This window comes from Lutjanus erythropterus, chromosome 21, assembly GCF_056507025.1.
Source record: "Lutjanus erythropterus isolate fLutEry1 chromosome 21, fLutEry1.hap2, whole genome shotgun sequence".
Lineage (NCBI taxonomy): Eukaryota > Metazoa > Chordata > Actinopteri > Lutjaniformes > Lutjanidae > Lutjanus > Lutjanus erythropterus.
In genome coordinates, this window is record NC_139337.1 from 3,098,191 (window position 1) to 3,119,861 (window position 21,671).

Below are 21,671 nucleotides of genomic sequence, written 5' to 3' on the forward strand. Positions count from 1 at the left end.
GCCCATAGGCCAAAACAACAGTGAGGCACCTATCTCCGACCTGGAGGTGCAGAGCAATGACCCTCTCGTTCACCAGTGAAAACTCCAACACATGGCGGCTGAGCTGGGGGGCTATAAGCAAGCCCACACCAGCCTGTTGCCTCTCACCATGGGCAACTTCAGAGTAGAAAAGAGTCCAGCCTCTCTCAAGGAGTTGGGTTCCAGAGCCCCGACTGTGCGTGGAGGTGAGCCTGACTATCTCTAGCCGGTACCACTCAACCTCCTGCACTAGCTCAGGTTCCTTCCCCCCCAGCGAGGTGACATTCCATGTCCCCACAGTGAGATTCCATGTCCTGGGATTGTGTTGTCAGGGCCCCCACCCAAGACTGCCACCCAGACCACACCGCATCGGCCCCTTCTGAACCCTCCCGCGGGTGATGGGCCTACGGGAAGATGGGCCCACGTTGCTCATTCGGGCTGAGCCCAGCCGGGTCCCATGAGCAAAGACCCGATCACCAGGCACTCGTCTGCAAGCCCCAACCCCAGGCCTGGCTCCAGGGTGGGGCCCCAGTAATGCCAATCCGGGCAACGTAGATATGCCTGGTCTCTAACTATTCATTAGGGGTGTTGGAATTGCTCTTAGTCTGACCCGTCACCTAGGACCTGTTTGCTTTGGGAGACCCTACCAGGGGCAACCAGCCCCCAACCACATAGCTCCTAAGATCATTCAGGATTTCAAACCCCTCCACCACGATAAGGTATATCTGCTTAATAGTTACACAGGCCCATTCCTAGTGTCTAACCTGAGGTACTTTGAGGTGCATTTCAGCTAAGTCAGCAAGGGTTTAGGGCATTCCTACTGTCAAATCCTCAAGTATATGAGGGCTCTCTCTCACAAACATTTTTTTCATCTTTTTCTGTTTTTTCTATAAGAATCATTGATTTACCAAACAATCATATCTAATGAATATCAATAATCATATTTCTAAATAATAGAGTTATGTCCATGTGACCTCAACAATCCAAAAAGGCCTAAAAATTAGGGGACTCCTTAGTAATCAGGAGAAGCCTCCTGAATTGCTGAGTAGTGAAAACAGCAAATCCAGATGCATTTGTCTTAAATTGTTCAAATGGGTTATGTAATCAGTGATACTGTTACTAATTAGTTACAAGCATATTAATCTACAAACCTTTGTCAAAACCGTTCTTGTTGTCTCAGACATGTTGTACAGAGGGATATAGCTCAGTGGTAGCGCATATTCTTTGCATGTATGAGACCCTGGGTTCAATCCCTAGGCCCTCCATCAGGCTTTAAGTTCATGAAAATGAAGCTGTGGCCACTGGTCGGTTTGTATGTGAAAAGCATTTCATACTGATGAAAAAACAAGAATGAAGGAACCAAAAACCTAAAACACATTTAGAAAGGACAAACACGTAGACTCTTGGTCTCTTGGTATGTCAGCATTGCTGTCCAGGTAAAAACTGCCCATTAAACAAATGTGTAAGTGGTGGATTTGCATTTTTTACTGGATAAAAAATACATTTATTTCTCAATCGATTTCAGTAAGTCATGTTATGTTGAAGGGTTCATGATCTACATCAAGTAGGAAAAAACTTAAACAGTTAGATAATGTACTCCTGAATATAAAAAAAAACAACTCAATGAAATTGGTTGAGAAATGTAATCATTGCAATGCTTTGTATCCAGAAAATACACAGATTACCTGATTACTTTGCACTGTCGGACGATCCAAAGGTCAATGTGGTGTCTAACATGATATTTCTATGGTTGAGGATTTCTTGCTCAGTAAAGCAAAGACAGTCAAGTTTTTTATTGATGACAAAGTTTTTTATTTGTCGCCCCAGACATGTTACGCCCGCGCACGCACATCACACTATGGCAGTTGTTCAGCAGAAAATGATGGCCGGTGTACTGAAGAAACCTTATCATTGTCTTATTTTGTACCTCCAAATGCATTCCTCATCGAAACTATAACTTCTAGAAAATGTAGACAATACGGGAGGTAGAGCTAAATATTCCTGCCTGACTTGATTGAGATTACCTTCACAGCAGAGACAGTGAATGAACAGCACTGTGCACTGCGCTCTCTCCTGTTAAAAGTCATTGTAGCTCACCCACTATTCTGATCGCTCCATTTCTCTTTGCAATCAATTTAAAGAGTAATCCAGCCAGATCAAATGAAAATGCATTAAAAGGAATTAAAATGTAAGTTTTCTTAATTAATTGATCTATTGATCTACTTGATGCACTGCGAAAATATAGATAAGGAGATATCCTGTGCCACTTGAAATAAATACAAACTGCCGCTATAAGTTATCTTGGCATTGAAACTTTTTTTTTTGACTGTGTTGTCATTTTTTGTTAAAGTGAGATTACCAGTTGGAAAGAGTGTTAACTTTGGTTAATAAAGCCCCTCCCAAAATTGAAATCCTGGCGCTGTGCCTGAATATGAACTCTGGTCTTTTGGGTGAAGCCCATCTATCCACTCCAGCCTCCTCCCTGTACCAACTTTCTTGCCCTTCATACGTAATGTGAATTTTGAAAAGTGCTCTACAAATAAAGATTATTATTATTATTATTATTATTATTATTATACTCCTGCCACAATTACTATGGCCATGAGAGGTCGCCACTTAATGAATGCAAATATAACCTGCTTGTACAGACTTATGTCGCTGTTTTTTCTGATATCCCAATTTCTGATCCCATCTCAAAATTTTAGATAGTCTAGATAGACTCTAAATACAAATGTTTAAAGTTATTTCCTTGATTGCTGTCCAATAAAGAGACATTTACTGTTGTGTCACCACAGGATATCTCATTAATAAATAAATAAATGGGATGTGCTCCTGTTTAAAATGCAGCTGAACTTTCCCACAGAAGAAGTTCTGATAATATTTTAATCTGTTTATTATCATCTCTGATAAAACTGGTTCTCTCTGTTCCAAAACTCTAACTTTACAGTGTAACAAATAACTGAGTTTGTATTTCTGTCTTAAATATGGACCATATTCAAGTAGAATTATCTCATTTTTCAGCAGATTTTCAGTGCAGAAAGAGTTCTGAAGGATGGTAGACAGAGACTTCTGCCCTCCACTGTAAACCACATGCTTACTTTATGCACACAGACTGTATAAACCATCAGCATTTTCCTGTACCCACACGGCATTACACTTCCAATCTCCAAATATCACTCAATACACAGCTGCATGTTTTCCTTGCTGTTTGACCTGGATAGAGCAGAGGAAATGTATTCCTCTTAGAGCCCCTCAGCCAGTCTCTCTTATTTCCTTCTTCTTCCTCTTACAAATCAATATGTCGCTAATGGTTTTCAAAATCAAATGCTAACCTTCAGCCATGAAAAGGGCTTGTTTCTTTTTAGAGAGGGACAGAGAGAGACAGAGGGGGGAGAAAGACTTACATAGACACACATGCACACACTCATTGATCACTGGAGTTCCACTGATAAAAGGACAGTATTTGGCTTTTATTAACATTCAGTCAGTCAGTGTTGTCTATATAATGGATGCCATGCATTTGTAGCTTTTGTATCCATATAGCCTTTCATTTATGTTCCATGGCAACACTCAATCATGCATTTCTGTGACCAACACACCTGTACTATTGCTCAGCAACACACTGAGGTTAACAGTAATTAACTATTATGAATGTAAAGCACTGTTATTTTAGCATATTTTACTGTTCAGTATTTTGCTTATTATAATTAGCTACAAATCATTTAAAGATTCTGTAAAGCAAGCAGGTATGTACTCAACCACTACCTGATGCCAGCTAAGTCTGTGAGGGTTCGGGCTTTAAGGCCTAACCCGGGATTTACACCAGGCGCGCCTGCGCCGTGGAACGGCTGCACCGCGGTTTTGCTCCGTCATGCACGCGACTTCAATTTACACCAACAGCGTTTCAGAAGCGTTTCAGCAGTGGAGTGTTTTGCCCGTCTGATTATGTTTCTTGCTCTGATTTTGTTGATTAAGTCCTCTTTCCTTGCTCTTTGTGCTTCTACCATGGATAAGCAGGCTATATAATTAAATCGTTTATTTTCTGTCTGTCTTTATGATCGCGAGTCTGCACGGGGTCTTTTATTTTGAAAATCAACCGGTTTCTCCCCTGTTTTCCGTGCCTGACTTCCTGCCCGTTCGACCAGCTCTGTGCCAATTGACGTGCCATCCGTCGAAAATAGACTCGTTGCATATTCTCCGTGGAGTGGAGCGCCGAGCCGCTTCTGGGACGCTGCTGAGATGCACCGCGGCGCTTCTGGTGTAAATTACAGCATTGACTAGAATGGGTTTTATTTCTGTGTGTGCCGCGGCGCAGCCGTTCCGCAGTGCAGCCGCGCCTGGTGTAAATGCGGAGTTAGGGAGGACATTGGTATTGGGCCAAACAGCTCACACAGCTTACAAAGTTCTATAGTCAGTGATACTGTTACTAAATAGCAAGGTAACCTACGTCACTGTGTCAAATATGTTCTGTTGCGTCTCTGCTGTCTTCACAGGTGATGTCTTCACAGGGGATGTAGCTCAGTTGTAGCTTCCACAGTTACTTGGCATTGTCATATGATCTGAAGTACAATGCAGTGTCTACGCATGATAGTTGTGGCTGGGACTCAGAGTTGTACTGCCCTTACAAACAAAAAGTTCCTGGAAAGAATGCACTGTCTCTGTTTGTGAGAAAGAAAGCTAAGGTGTAGTGAAGACTAGATATAAAATGTGGTTGCTGTGGCTGAGTGGTTAAGGCAGTGGACTAGAAATCCATTGGGGCGTCCCTCCATGGGTTTGAATCCTGCCGACAAGAACTGCAGTGCTGCTCAATCTGCTGGAAGTTTAAATGATGATAGTAATGAAAGCCCAAGCTCAGTATCTACCCTGCTGCACTTTCTGCAAGGGTTTAGGCCTTAGACCTTAGGGGAGACACTGAGATTGGGTCTAACAGCTCAGTTGCTGTCAAATTTGTCCTGATAATCATTCTCAGGCAGTTTTCACACCTCTTCTAGAAAAATATCCAGTTCTGATTATTTGCACTGATTTTGCAATTGTAATAAGATTTGCGATATGAACTCTGGTCTCTTGGATGAAGTCCTCTGTTTGACCCGTCTATCCACTCCAACCAAAGGTTGAGGGAGCATCTACATATAGTACGTCTATGGTGAAGTATTTCTTGCTCAGGAAAGCAAAGACAGTCAGGTGTTTTATTTGACAGTGATGAACTATGGTTTTCATTTTCTGTTATCGGTCACGTCTTCGCTTGTATTTCATAACAAGGTCTCAGTTTGGACAGTCAGAGTCATACTGACCTTACAAACAGAAAGTTCCTGGAAAAGAATGCACTATTTGTGACACTGATAAGAAAAAGGGCTTCAACTGCAGTGAAGAACAGATGAAAACTGAGTTGTCGTGGCCGAGTGGTTAAGGCGATGGACTAGAAATCCATTGGGGACTCCCCGCGCAGGTTCAAGTCCTGCCGACAACGCTTGCTTTCTTCTCATATCTGCTGGATTGTTAAAGCTTGACCTTAATAAAGGCTCAATGTCGACTCTCATGCACATAGGCATAGTTCACATGGCAGGTCTTAATGCTCAATTCTGATTTTTCACACAAATCCGATTTTTTTGTTTGGCAGTTCACATTACTTTTTAAATATGACCTATATTTGACCTACATTGATTCCTGTGTGAACAGTCCACGGCCTTGAACAGACCCGCATGCGCAGAAGAACAATAACAAAGACGTCAGGACATCACGCGCAGCGCACTGTTTACAGTGTTGTGCCGAGAAATGAACCCCTGCCTTGAAATGCACCCCCTTATGTCACTCTGTTCGAAATCCATGTCTATTCTGTAGTTACCGCCAAGGAACGGGTGCACAATTGTGACGACTGTCACTCAGTCGTAAAAGTGATGTAAAAGTCGCATTAAGGACGACATGAATGATGTTGCAAAATATCAGACATGTATCCGAGGTTGGATTTAAAAAAATCAGATTTCATGTGACTTAAGCTGTTCACATGGTCATGAAAAAATCAGACCTGGGTCACATGTAGGCAAAAAGATCAGATTTGGGTCGCATTTCACTGCCGTGTGAATGAAGCCTTTGAGGTGCATGCCTGATAAGTGTGCAAGGGTTTAGTGCTGTCCCACTGTGAAGTGTATGAGAACTCTCTTGCAAAGATATAACTGAGAGACCTTTCACTAAAAAGACTGCAGTTTGAAAAATACATTACGGCATCACTCTTGCTTGCGTTAGAATCCGAGGATTGAGCATCTGGCACCTCAGTTTTTACTATGGTCTTCAGCAGTTTTAGTGCTGCAAGGCCTGTTTACACAGGAGGAAGGATCAATGTGACCAAAAACTATGAAGGCTGTACTATGAAGGGAGCTCAACACAGCCAGGCTTTCTTTGCATGAGCTGGCTCGACAGAACCTAAAACCCCAGTCAGAGATAACAGGTATCACAACAGTAGCTATCAACTTGCTTTGTTAATCCAGGCTTTCGTCTTCAGACTCTGTGCGCGCTCACATAAAAGGGTCGTTTGTTGTATCATTAGACTCTTCCTCCGCATAAAGTAAAGCGATCGCGAGACACCTACTTAAGTCAAAATGATGAAGCTGTTATAATTAGGTGTGGAAAATATACAAAATACATTAAGGCAAAAAGCAACATTGTTGCTGCAAATAAAGCAGGAGAAGAAGTATGTTTACTGATCAACTAAATGCGGTCTTAATGCTGCCATTTATTCTAACATGAAAACTGCACATTAAACAATAAAACTCCATACAGCAGATATAAACATGATGAAGTCTGTCTGACACTGTCCTTTGATGACAGAGACGTGGACATCACTGAAGTTTTTGACCAAACCAACGTAAAATGAGTGTAACTGATTTAAGATTGTCCGTGATAAATGATGATGAATTTTCTAATCAGTGATCTGAGCTGCAATATCAGCAATGCAAAATGGATAACAGTAAAAAGTATTCAAAGTGTCTGTAGTTGCTTCATCATTATTTTAGTGTGTGGATTATATACAATGTAAATTTAAAGTGTTAATATGATCTGGAGCAAACAGGAAAAATGACTCTGCATCACCAAACGGAGGTTTGACAGCGCGATGCTTACAGTTCGTGCTGCTGTTACATTACATTATGTTAAATTTTTACATTATATGGATTCGTTCGGTGATATTAAGAACATACAGCTCAGCAACTTTTCATTTTTAACATCTTCCCTCAGTTTAAAAGCTATATCGATTATAAAACCTTGTTAGGGCAATAATTAGTTAAATAACAGCGCTTTGTACAGACGATTTAATCTTAAACTCTGAACATAACCTGCTCCCGACCAGGTTATGAGTTAAGCATAAGTTACCATGGTGATCTAGCAGGTTAAAAGAGAGACGCCTTTGTGACACTGAAAGCCCTGGCTTTAGACTCAACATAGCTCGCTAACCCATTAATCTTGCTTCGTAGTACACCCCTCAGGTGTGGAAAAGGAACTCAAACAGCAGGCTGGAGGTTATCTGCCGACTCAAACAGGTCTTAACAGACTCTGAGGACTATGATGAGAGCAGGTAACCTTCAAGAATAATTATGTAATTATACAGATGAAACATACGGATAAAAAGCAGTATAACATTTATTTCTCAAACAGTTTCAGTAAGTCATATTATATTTAATGGTTCATAATCTTCATTGAGTAGAAAAAAAGTCAAAAAAAGCAGATCATGAACGCTTGAATATAAAAATGACTCCCTGAAATTGGTTGAGAAATATAAATAATTTCAGTGCTTTTTAGCCAGACAAAATGCAGCTTCCTCAATTACTTGGCTTTTTTTTTTGTGTGTGTTTTTTGGTGGCCTTGAACTGGCTTTCTGTTTCTGTCATCACCGCGACATATTAAGGAAAGGGGCTCAACTGCAGTGAACAATACATGAGTAATAAAGTTGTCGTGGCCGAGTGGTTAAGGCGATGGACTAGAAATCCATTGGGGTCTCCCCACGCAGGTTCAAGTCCTGCCGACAACGTCTTGCTGTGTCTGCTGGACAGTTAAAGCTTAATAACTATGAAGGCTCAGCATCCATCCTCACACAGACTTTGAGGTCCATTCCAAGTAAGTCTGCAAGGGTAAAAATCCACTGGGGTCTCCCTGCACAGGCTTGAATCCTGCCAACAACTACTGCTGTCTTGTTGTGTGTGCTGGAAGGTTAAAACTTGATAGCCACAAAGGCACAATCCCAGTATCTACCCTCAAGGACTTTGAGAAACTTTCCAAGTAAGTCTGGAAGGGTTAGGCTTGTCCCACTGTCAAATCCTCCAGTGTATGAAGACTCTCTTGCAAACATTTTGAGCCCTTTGTCCTTTTATTTGTGGCGATGAATCATGCTTGACACTTTCTGTCATCTGTCATACATTTGGTTGTATTTCATCACAAAGTTATTATTGGGACAGTCAGAGTCATACTGCCATTACAAACAGATGGCTCCTCCACAAAACGTGCTATCTGTGGCGTTAATAAATTTGTAAGAAAAAGCGACTGAACTGCAGTGAACAATATATAAAATATACAGTTGTCGTGGCCGAGTGGTTAAGGCGATGGACTAGAAATCCATTGGGGTCTCCCCGCGTAGGTTCAAATCCTGCCGACAACGCCCACTTCCTTGTTAGGTCCACTGGATTGGCCCAGTGTCTACCTTTGTTGACTTTAAGGTGCATTCCTGCTAAGTCTGTAAGGTTTTATTGCTGTCAAATCCTCAGGTGAGGGCTCTCTTGCACACATTTGAGCCCTTTATCCACACACCCACCATTTTGCACTTTTTCTGATTTTTTATAAACTCCGATCTTTCTTGAAGACTGCAAACTCACAAAACCTTCACCCTTACTTCAGCTGAACTTTAGCATCCATGGAACCACCTATTTGGCACCTCATTTGCATTCATTTCTTTACTCTGGTCTTGTGCGGTTAGAACGCTGCAGGGCCTGTTTAAACAGGAGGAAGGATCAATGTGACTGAGAACCCTCCAAGTGTCTCATGAGCTTCTCAACAACTGACTTCAAGTGTGGAAAAAGAATCAAGACAGCAAGCTGGAGTTTGATTCTGACAGCATGATTAATTATTGAACCTTCTTTAATTCAAACAGGACTTAACAGACTCTGAGGACTATGATGAGAACAGGTAACCTTAAAGAATAATCATATAAATAAGCCCACTCATGACATTTCTACTCACAGGTATCCACTCACCAGCAGTGGGAAATAGAGCTTACACACAGGCTCATAAAGTCTAATAATAAAAAGATAAGAAGCCACTTTATGAAACAGTGGCACTTTCATTTGCTAATAGGAGCCATAAATCAGAGTGAATCAGGAGAAAAAGGGAACATAAAAGGAAACTACTGTTATTACTTGCAGCAAAAGCAGAGTGTTTCAAGCTTAAAGGCTTTGTTACAAAAGCAGTATCTAGCCATAGTTTAGTTTAGGTTTCATTTTTGGAGGTTTTAAAATACTGGTCTGTGAGAGTTTTACGTTCACCACAAACCAAATTCTCCTGACCTCCAGTAGGATAGAGGCAAAAAACGCAAAGGCAGATTCAATAAAGCCTAGAGAAATTAATCTAAAATGATCTACATGGAGAGATAGTGGTGACAAATGTGGGACAACAACCCTTTAAAGCTTTTCTCCTCCATCATATCGATGGAGGTGGACAATAGAAATCAGGTCACAGTCCTTAATTTAATTAACCCAACAAAATAAGCATACAAGTTACAGTCTAAAGTCAACATGGGTGAGAGGTCCTTAAATGGCTGAGACAAAGAATGTGAATTTGTATACAAAACACTATCAATAAGCAGCCCTTTCACTCTTAAGAGGTTCAGTACATGGTCAGTACATTTTCTGTGAGTTTCCAAACTCCATACAGTGCACAGCAAAATATCTCAAGAGACATAAAATACTACAAAGGGATGCAAAAAACCACAACACAGCTCAGAATGACCTCAAAGACATTCAGTGACACAAACACATGCAAAATGGCATACAAAAAAAAAGCAACCACAAAGAGACTCAAAATGACCACAAAGACACTATAAAGAAACTCAAAAATCAAAAACACAGACTCAAACAGACTCAGCAGTCACAAATAGAAGCAAAATGATGACAAAACAGAACTACAAAAAACTACAAAGATGCTCAAAACGACCACAAAAAGATGAAAAATGAGGAGGCAGACTCACAGCCCAGTCCACCCACCCCGAAAATGATCAAGACAGCAGCAGCACCCCCAGATTGTGACCCCCGGGACCGGGACATCAGCTGTGCACCTGCAACTCAAGCTAACGTCCCAGGTCAAAATGCGAGTATTTCAGAGGCACCGCATCAAACAACTAGCTTCACATTTCCGGGAAGGTCATTTGGTAAAGAAACGTTTTGTCGGTCATTCAGTGCGAGCTGGTTTAGCAAATGGAGATGGCTCCATTATATTGAGGACGGCGATCGCGTTGTTTGTTTCATGTTCATGGAGATGTTTTGGACAGTCTGGACATTGGCAGCCTAATGAGGAGCTTCATCAGCGCCAACCCGGAGAGGAAAGCCACATATGGAGTTGTGTGACGCCGGTCAGACACTTTTCTTTTCTAATGCTGCCGCCGCGCAGCACACGGCGCCTTTACACACAGAGTTCAGCACCACAGTGACATGGACAGCAGCCGTGACAAATTGTTTATGGTTGACAAGGTGATCGGCACCATGGACAGTTATACAGACAGATTTTTGCAGTCTTAATTACTGTGCGGGTATTTTTTAATCATTATTATCAATGCAGGGAGTTGCGAGTGCAGCGCAGAGCTTTTTTTTTCTCAGCCCCCCCCTGCTGAGAATATGTTCCCACGGCTATGTCTCACACTGGCTGCCCTGTACGTCAGTCAAGTGGCAAATGCCATACTGGGGATGGATGATAGGCTAACATCTAATTTTGTTGTTGAATGGCATGCGATCTACCCACACTACCTTTGCGATCGACCAGTCGATCGCGATCGACGTATTGGGCACCCCTGCTCTAGACAACTATAGCAAAGCAAACCAAATATTAAGAGACACAGAACAACTACAAAGAGATTCACAATGACCACAAAGACAGTCAACAACCACAAACAGGAGCAAAAAAACTACGAAGAGACACAAAGCAACTACATAGAGACTCAAAATGACCGCAAAGACACTCAAAACTACTACAAATAGATGTGAATGAAACAGTCATCACAAAAAGACTCAAATTAACCACAAAGACACTCAAAAAGGAGAGATACAAAATAACGGTGAGCTCTGCAGTGCTTGTGTGTCTCTTACAGACTGGATGTTTGTTCCTATGTTATGAAGGTGAAGGGCCTTTTCTATGTCTCTGTGCATTGTCCATCAGTGGCTGGGCTTTTTGAAAGTCCTTTCCAATAAGTCTTCTAAAACGTTTGCTGTGAAACCAACCCTCACAGGCAGCACAGTCTGAGTTCAGGCAGAACACTGAGGTTGTGCTTGCATCAGCTTACTGGCCCAAGCTGCTTCATTCATGTTTTTTTCATTTCATTCATCATCTTCATCTGTCACTAGCTGGCTAGCTGACCAGTAACAGTGACCACACAGACATTTTTACTCTGCTGATAATCCTCTTCATGTGTAGAAGTTCATGCTATTGTTGAACTAAGATGTAATATTTATGTAGGGACAGTTTTGTTAGCAGAATCGTTGTTGCGGTTTTTCTTTGAGAACTTCCTCGAAGAGCAGAATCTTTTCTGACAAATCTAACCTTTTCTGATAAATCATGAATGTCTTATCTTAAATGTGTCTGACTGAAAAGATTTTTCTGATCTGGCTCCTCCATCAGCAGAAGGCCATAGTTCGTCAGTGCCTTTCAAAACTGTTACAAATCACAGTTTGAGAGTGCAGATCGCCTAAAGTAAATGTCCGATTCAATGCAATCTAGACAGAGCATCTGCCATAATGTTTTCTAGCCCATTCTTGTAACAGATCTCAATATTAAAGTCTTGGAGCAACAATGACCAACCAGCACGTAAGGCCCTGATTACAATTTCGCATCCAAGTCAAGGATTGTGGTCAGAAAACAAAATGATCGGCACAGAGCTGGGACCGTGGTGCACTCAAAAATGCTGTAGAGCTAATAATAAGCTCTATGCCTCTTTTTCAATTGTACTGTGGTGTAACTGGTGCTTTCTGAACTTTTTAGAAAAACAGCAGATTGGATCCACCTGCAGGAGCACCTTGCCCGCACCGAGTGCACCGATGTCCACCTCCAGTTTAAATGGACACGCAAAGTTTGTGGCAGCGAGCGCAGGAGCCCTGCAGAGAAGAGCTTTGGCGGCTTCAGAGGCCACTTGATGCAGAAAATGATCTGTCACCACTACAGTAAAGATAAAGAGTCCTGCAAGGGTCCTGCCAAATTGACACCCACCCAGACCTGACCCACAATTAAACACAATACACACTTAAGTCACTCATCTATGTCCTCAAGTAGCGCAGCTCCTGTGCTCCTGCAGCTGTTGTTGTGTATCCATAGCAACGATGAGCCTAGTTTGCGGCTATCAAAAGCTAATACTTTTTGAAACTTGGCCTTTGGTGATCTATTTTTCACAATTTGATATCAGCCACTGGCTACGTGTGCCATTATATCATCCATATTAGCTATCAGCTAGCCTACATTGCTGTCAGATCAAACAGTGACATCCCATTGTTTTTAGGGGTCAAAGGCCGAGTCACAGGAAAAACATATTATTGTATTGTATGTGTTATATTATTGTTCTCAGTGGTTCATTTTTACCCTTTTTGCACCGCACCTGAAAATTTATATAAACATATTTTTACCTGTTCCATAACATTTTTGCAGGTCACCCGGTGGGTACCCACAGGTACCTGACCCAGTGTAAACAATGATGCCATCATTTCTCTTGGGAGGGCAGCTCTGTCCTTTCTGCTCATGCTGCTTTTGTGTTCTGTCATCCAAATGAGATGGGTTTTTTTTGGTTTTTTTTCCAGCATACAGACAAAATGCCAGTGTTGGTGAGTCCTGGCAAATGGAAGGTTTGGATCTCACACTTGAGTGTGCATCAAACATTTCGTGTGTGGGGAAGATTTCCAAACAGTATCATCAATTCATTTAGTCAAACATGATGAATTTGTAGTATTTCTGTTATTGGTGTCTCTGCTGATACTACACTTTGTGATTTGGGCTGATGAGCCTGGATAATGGCTCAATTTTACATACTAATCTGCAGCTTTGTGCACAGCGGTAACATGAGTCACTTTGGATAAAAGTTTATTTTAAATGTGTAAAAAAGCAGGAAAATTAAAAAGGGGTCAGCGTTTCTGTGTAATTATTATGCTGGCCCAGTTGTTGCTGTTTAAAGACATGATGCTGAAATAAAAGCAGCAGGTGAGGGGGTGACGCAACCATTATTCCTCCCTAATGCAACCCTACAGTCACTGATAAAGATAGGATTTAGCAAGGAAGTGCCAATTATGCTAATTATTTATCATTGGCTTGCAAATGAGCACCAAGTTGAATATAATGTATTAAAATCACAGGGGGGTTACCTCTCACTATCAACCTCCATTTTTGTACACAAGCTGAGAATAGATACCTGGGTAAAAAAGTTAGTATCTGTGTGGGTGGGGGGCAGAGTGGATGGCTGGGGGTTGAAGATGAAAGGGAATATTTTAGATTCCTAATGTATCAGCTCCAGCGTATTATGTGTATTTCATGAAATGCAGCTTTTTAGCCACATTTGTGATTCACTTGAATTTGAAGACCAAAGTAAAGGCATACAAAAGGGGAGCGGAGGGAAAATTGATGCTTTGCAAGATGAAGAACAAATTCCCCAAAGGAGAAAAAAAAGAAGAGTTGAAATGTTGCGTCTCCAATGCACTGCAAATTTGCCTTTCCACTTAGCACAGTGACGGTTACATTAGCTAACACTTTGATCGAGAGAAACTTTTAATGAGTGTAACAGAATCATCTTCACTTCCTAGATTACAAGCAATCAGTAGTAAGGAGGTCAAAGCTATTAGAGCCATTGTCTCCTGACAATAGTGAACATCCATATATACCTGGAATGATCAGGGAGAGAAGTGAGACGGAAGCAAGAGTTGGAAGAGACTTAGACAACATCAGGGGGTAAATAAGGGATACAAACAGGATATCAGTGATCGAATGATTGAAGCAATAACAACATTCAAGTGTATCCAGTAGGAGGCAGATCATGGCTTAATCATTCCTGACTGACACCAAAGTATAGCTTTTGTGAGAACATCAGATTTTCTGTGACTTAATCAGAACTTACAAACAAAGAGGTAACTTATGTTGAGATTACAACAGAAAGTTGTAATGTAACAAGGAAACTCAAAATGACTACAGGAAGACTGAAAGCGAGCACAAAGACACTCAGAAACAACTACAAATACACACAAAGAGACTACAAAGGCATTCAAAACAAATCAAAGAGATTCTGCCAATACAAAGAGATAAAATGCTTGAAAAATTGAAACAAAACAACCACAAAGAGGCTCAAAAACAACTACAGACACTCAAAAAGGCTACAAAGATGCTCAAAACAACTACAAAAAGACTTAAAATGACCACAAAGAGATGAAAACATCTACAAAGAAACACAGAACAACTACAAAGAGATTAAAAAGAAATCAGACTTAACACAGAGACAAAACAATGAAAAACCAGAAGCAACTCAAAACAACTACAAAGAGACTCAAAACAAGTACAAAGTGCCACAAAAAGGCCACAAAGATGCTTAAAACAACAACAAAAAGACTCAAAATGATTACAGAGAGAAGGAAAACAGTTGAGTCTCAAAATGACTACAAAAAGATCCAAAATGTCCACAAAGAGAAGAAAGACAACTTCTAAGAGACAAAGACCAGAAAGAGATTCAAAACAACTCAAAATGACTAAAAAATGTCCACAAAGAGGAAAAAACTAGTACAAAATTGATATAAATGATTAAATGACAGAAACTACTAAAAACATTAAAGTGTATCCAGTAGGAGGCAGATCATGGCTGAATCATTCCTGGCTGATGCTAAAATAGCTTTTGTGAGAACATCAGATTTTGTGCAATGTAACCATATTTAAACATGGCAAATATAAAGAAGTAACTATTGTTTATGTTGGGATTACAACAAAACACAAAGAAACTCAAAGAGAGCAGGTTTATCTGCTCTGAAATGCCTGGGATGTGTCCACTCCACTGTCTCAGTGTCGAACACCACTACAAAGTAAAAACCACCTGAAACCATCTTGTTGCTTTATTGGACATGTCCAGACATGTTTGAGCCACCACAGCCAGAGGATGGTGACAGAATGATTTTTCTTTTTTTTTTTTTTGTTCTGTCAGGTTGTTGGGACTAAATTGAGCTGAAGTGAGCTGTTGGGCTGATCTGGCCTGGAACATTTGTTTATATAGGTTGTATAGTGTTGGGAGACCATGGCTCCAGGCCATGTTTCAGGTCCACCCAAAAAAATCCTGAACACAGAAACACAATTTAACAGTCTAACTCCAAAATTCAGTACTACATAGTTCTCAGTGTTTTCACATTTTCAGCAACCATTTTCTAACATGTATAATTTGTTCAGAAGAAAAACCCTTTATCCCTTTACACAGTACTAAAAAAAGTACTAGTGCTGCTGCATTTAGGCCCAGTCTATAATGTTTAATCAGCCCTGTATACAATCATATGCTGATTGAATGTTACTTTTCCAGGAGCAAAGGCAAAGAGCCCTTTAGGAAGATACTGATGCCAGACAGCATCTGTTGAGTGTGGCCATTGAGTAAACCAGGTAAGTTGCTTTGGACAGAGGAGTCTAATATACCCACTGACAATGAAAGATTGAGTTGGACTGGTACAGTAATTCTCTCTATACGCTACACTGTGGAAAATATTGGGAAACATTAGTCACCCCTCCAACAATGACATGCAGATGCAATTTTACAACTGATTGACTTGTTTTACGCTTGTTGAGTTTGAGAAAATTGGCCACTATTTACAACAGGAGTGGTGAGTTTTACCGTCACAATATCGATTAAATTATTATTAGTGTTTGCACTGCTCTCGTTCTTGCTCTTGTCAAGGACCCAGAGTCGGGGAGGAACATCTGTCGCTGGGCCCACCAGGCCATCAACATCCACGGCTTTGCCAGAACCACTCCTAATGTCACCACAGAATGAATGCAGCCAAGGCAGCATATGATGGCACTACACAGCATGCAAATACACATGGAGTGCTCCTGCATTCACACACAAGATATGTAATACATGCCTACATAAACATGAGCGTGTGCCTGTTCCTCCCACTCTTTACATGACGAGTGTATTTACATCATGAAGAGTCAATCCAGTTCTTAATGTCTTTGCTGTTTTGAGTCATGCCTACAAAGGGACAGATGCAGCCGTTGGGCTGTAACAGCGTTGCTTGGCAGCTCCAGCAAGAACTGACAGGCACCTAAACAGGCACCCTGCAGTACTTCATGGAAGCGCACAGCCTCTGGCTTGCTTTCCTCCCCCTGTCCTCGTGCCCAGTCCTGGGTGCGGTCTGCTGTCCAGTTTGGTGCCAGTTATGCCCCTGCTGCTAACAGTTAAACGGTATGGCTCTGGTCCATGCCAGCCCCTCTGCCCCTTATGCTCAGTCATGTGCCAAATCATTTCCCTTAGCTAACAGCTAAATATTTTCAGGGGCATTTTCTTGCCCAGATCTGTTCTCATCAGTTTGTTGGTACACTAACACAAGTAACTAAAGTGGACTCAGCTTAGAAACTTTATGGATCTGGAGAGCACTAAAACTGGGTTTCAGGTCAATAGCAATTCGACAACAACATAATTTTGTTCATACTGTAGTATTGTATGTTTCATGATTTCTATAAAATGAAACCTTTCATATATCTGTGTTCCATGGATTCAGTTTTTTTCTATAACAATACCAAACAGTTGAAAGAAAAAACAACCAGAAAACAATTCAGCTCACTGGAAGGCCATTTATTGTTTAAAATGTCTTCACTGCCCTTCTTAAAGGGATAGTTCACCCAAAAATGAAAATTCAGTCATTATCTACTCACCCTGACGTTGATTGAAGATCTAGTTTTTTAGTCTACAAAACACTGCGGGAGTTTCACAGAAAAACAGTGTTGCAGAATCTCTCAAACAGTGAAATAAAAACATAAAATGCCTCTATACTGCTTGTCTGGTGTAATCCAAGTCTCCTAAAGCCCTGACATACCAAGCTGACTAATAAAATGTTATTTACAGAATGTTTTTAGCCTGAATCTTCACTGTAGAGCCTTAGCTTGGAGACATGTACATGTGCAAACTGTCTGAACTGGGTGTGTGTGGTGTGACGGTGTGCAAATGGCATGTCAGGGCTTTAGGAGACTTGGATTACAACAGACAAGCAGTATGGAGATACTTTAGTTTTTTTTTTCAGTTGTTTTATACATTTGAAAACTGGTCACCATTCACTTTCACTGTCTCTTATGAGTCCTCCAACCTCCTGAAGGTGCAATCCTAAACTGTTGGAGTACGCCTTTAATGCTGACCAACATTCATTCCACGTCTTCATATGGTTGTTGTAACTTGCCAGGTCTGAAGCCGAACTCTCGTGTTCTCAGTGTCCTGTTTATTTCGTTCCGCTGGCCAACAGTCGCTGACTATTCTCTGGATTTTTCTGTCTCGACAGTCTTACTCCCCCTCTCTCCACAGGTGGTGCAGATGGCGTGACGGGAACAAACACCGTGCAGGGGCTGATGGGACTGCAGGCAGACGGTACACCCTGGCCGGGCACTGGCCACAGCGAGCACACCACATATGGCGGCGACACACTGGTGAGTGTTGTCTGAATTACCAGTATACTGCTCCCAACTAGCAGCTAATCGAAGCTGCACCGTGCCCTCCCTGAGGGCCCGTGGTGCCAGATTGGTGGTGATGGCAGTGGAAGGGACGCTGCTGCTGCTGGGTAAAAATGCATGTGAGTGAGTGTGTGTGTCTGTGTGATGGTCTGAAGCAGTGATGCTGGTCAGTTTCTGTAATGGCACTGACAGATGGAGCAGATTTGATCTAAAAGTGGTCCTAATCTCTGCCTCTCTCTGGGGTGAAATGGGACAAAGTGGACAAGACAACCTCCTCTCATTGGCTGGAAAGCCGCTGGAAAGCCAGAAAGAGCTCTGAGCTTTTTGTTTGATTTTTTTTTTTTAACACTCAGACATTTACCAAGTAGAACAAAGTCTGCCGACTCTGGTTTATGTTTGCTCTGTGTGAACAAATTGACTGCCTGAGAGAGTTCAGACGAAGTCAGAGGAGAAGAACAAGAAGTCCAGTAACAGACGGCTGGATTTTACTGGCAGTCAGATGGAACATGACAGAGCACTGAGCCTGCACTTTATTTTGCTCTGTCATACTTGTCAGCTAAAGTTTTTCAATCATGCAAAATTCCTTCCTCATCTCTTCCTCAAGACTTTTGTAAAGATACTTTTTGAATGAAATTCATGAAAAAGAATATTGTTGGGAGAAAACACCTGCTGGGCCAACACAAAGAATAAAAAATATAAGTGTAAATTAATAAATAGGCGGGGTGGAAGTTACTAATTGCAAATACTCAAATTATTGTAATTAAGTGTTTTTTTGTTTTTGGAGGAGCTTGGGTTTGTAGGTTTGGAGTGAGGATGTTAATTGTTGATCACTAATTAATAATTAATTAATTAATTAATTGGTGTTACAAATTTCACCAATAAAAATGTATTAATCAATAGTCTAGAAATGGCAGTAATTGGATCTCAGTTGACTTTGTTTTGTCTGACGGATCTGTCTGTTGAATCAAGGAATTTGGAAACTTGGAAAAAAAACCAAAAACAGAAAAAAAAACAACAACAAAAAAACAAAACAAAACATGCATTTTGCATCTTACAGATTATTAATGATTAATCAATTAATCAGTTGTTAGCCTTTTCAATTATCAGTTGAGTAAAAATACACAAAATATGTACAGGTGACTGTGAGCACTGAGCAGAACAAAGAGGAAGAGTTTGGAGGATTTTGATTGGCCGCTAATGATAATGTTTTAAGCATCACCAGTTAAAAAGTAAGTAATACTCTGAGTAGTCTTTGAGAAGAGTACTTTGTACTTTTACTTATGTAGTTTTTAACACCTGTACATTTACTTGTAATTGAGTAATATTTGAATCATATGACAGTAATTGTAATTGAGCAGATTTTCAGTACACTTTCCTCCACTATAAATAGGTTAGTAAAATAAATGAAGCACACTTAGAGAAGTGAACAAGTCTACTGCAACTCAATTTATCATCATACAAACACCATCACCATCAATCATGTTTAATTTCAGAGCAAGCAGAAGGATACACCGACAAGTATACAACTGATTAAATTTAAGTTTTAAGTAAATATGGGATTGATATACAAGTGTTATTTACAGGAGTGGATAACAACGGTTATACTTCATGCAAAAGTGTCAACAATTTGGAATGAACAGACCTGGTTCTCTTTATTGTTCATTCGTGGAGAGTATTCCAACTTTCTGCTTGATTGCTTGGTATTTCTCATTGTTGTTAACAAGAACAAATTCAATGAGATTGTTAAAATGTCCAGCAAGATTGCTGCTCAACAACAAAACAGTGGGACACAGCTTTGTAAGTCCCGAGTGGTGAGGCAGGCAATCCTCAATGATATATCACAGCCTCTCCATAGTGAACACCAGTTGTTACCTTCAAGACGAAGGTCCAGGGTACCGTCTATGTGGATCTTTCATACCTTGCAAAATAGCTCCGTCAAAGAAATCCTGATGATATGAGGTGTGTGTCACTTGCATTTTGTTGTATTTGGTGTCTTGCTTGTGGAGAACTTTTGTCCTTAATTAGGGCCTGAGCACCACATGGTGCCATGACCCTATTGGATTTGCTCAGATCCTTCTTCTTTGTCATGCTGATGATGGATAAACAGATGAGGGAAAAAAATTATTTGGGGATGAATGTCCCTTTAAACATTTTAACACCAATAGTTCTACCATTTTTGGTACTTTTCTGAGATGCAGAGAATATTTTGCTGCTCTGTATGAGTGGTGTCTTTAAAAAAAAGTGCTAAATGTTTGATGACCACAGCCACACATGCTAACAGCCACACATGCTAACAGCCATTCCCACTCACCTGCACAGGTTCATTTCATCTGCAGTCAAACACACTCAAACAAGACATGGAGTGAACACATTCTCACTCTGTTTAAATGGAGTGAACACATTCTCACACTGTTTAAATGAAGTGAACACATTCTCACACTGTGTTAAACAAGTTCTTTTCTCTTATATTAAATGTGTTTCTTTGTCTTTGACTAACTGTGGTTGTTGGAGGTGGTTCACTTCCTGGTTCAGCAAAAGGTGTGTCTGAGGGGGTGGAGCCTCTTAAATCCTGAAGCCAGCTCATCAGACCAAACCAAGTCAGAGGGGGGGGTCAGGGTTTAGTTAGTTTTTGTCTTGTATTAGTTGTAGTTGGTGTCCATCTTGTTTTCCTCTTGTGTGTTATTTGGTTTGACTTGGTCATTATATGTTCACTGCTGCGTCCACAACAGTTTTACAGTAGGTGGCAGCATGCACCTTAACGTTGGTTTGTATCCTGCCCTTTAAACCAAAGAAGAAGAACAACAGTTTTGTTTCTTCCTCGTCCACAGAGACAGCTGCTCCATGAAAGAGACTTTTTATGGACTCACAGGTACGTTCAAGAATGAATGTTTCTGAGTGTTAATGTTAGAGGAGACAAATGGAGGATAACCTCTTTTACTTTTGTATCTTTCCCAAATGTTACTGTGTCTCTGTCCTGAACTGATGTGTGTTTTTAAAGATTTTGTCCAGTCTGCACAGTACAGACTTCGCAATACTCTAACGTCTAGGTTCATCTAGTTTATTTGAAGTGTAGTTTTAAGTGTCTCATGTTTGTCTTGGCCAATATAAAATTTCATGTTCCATCATTTCCTGTAGTCCACAATGTCCACATCACATTAGTGTTGCTTTCGTCAACGAAATTTATGACGAAATATCGTCGTCAACGAACCTTTATCACGTGACGAAAACGAGACGAGACGAAACGTAAATGGTGGTTATGTGACGATAACTATAATAAAATATATAATGCAATATTGTTGACGAATAAAAACAAGACGAAATGTGGTTTACAAAATAAAAACCCTGCTAAAATGTCTCTTCATTTACGTTGACCAAAACGAGACGAGACGAAATAACTTTTTAATGTTTAGTCGTGTTTATTATTTTGCAGTGTTTCTGTTTCCTAGGCTGTGTGTCGCACTGCGCAGACGCAGGCGACGTTACTTCCAATCCCCACTCGCGGCATTATTTAGATGCAGCTGTGGTGGGATCATGGCCGGGCAGCCGCGGAGAAAACGAAAACATGATATGTGGACATACTTTGAGTACAAACAAGTGGAAAACAAAACGGAATGTGTCGTGGAAAAAGATGGGGAGAAATGCGGCCACAAAATAACGGGGAAAAACATGACAAGTTTATAAGGTAACAATATAAGAATAAGATAACCATGTTTGATTTGTGAAATGGGTTTGACTAAAAGAAAAATCTGGTT

The 21,671-nt window shown here is 40.8% G+C and overlaps 3 non-coding genes across 3 annotated transcripts; all 3 read left to right on the forward strand.

The window, feature by feature from the left end:
- Window positions 1-5,403: 5,403 nt before the first annotated feature.
- On the forward strand, window positions 5,404-5,485 carry trnas-aga (transfer RNA serine (anticodon AGA)). The gene has a single exon. It is a non-coding gene; the product is annotated as a tRNA-Ser (tRNA).
- Window positions 5,486-7,953: 2,468 nt separating this feature from the next.
- On the forward strand, window positions 7,954-8,035 carry trnas-aga (transfer RNA serine (anticodon AGA)). The gene has a single exon. It is a non-coding gene; the product is annotated as a tRNA-Ser (tRNA).
- A 542-nt stretch (window positions 8,036-8,577) lies between these two features.
- trnas-aga (transfer RNA serine (anticodon AGA)) lies at window positions 8,578-8,659 on the forward strand. Its single transcript has one exon. It is a non-coding gene; the product is annotated as a tRNA-Ser (tRNA).
- Window positions 8,660-21,671: the final 13,012 nt, after the last annotated feature.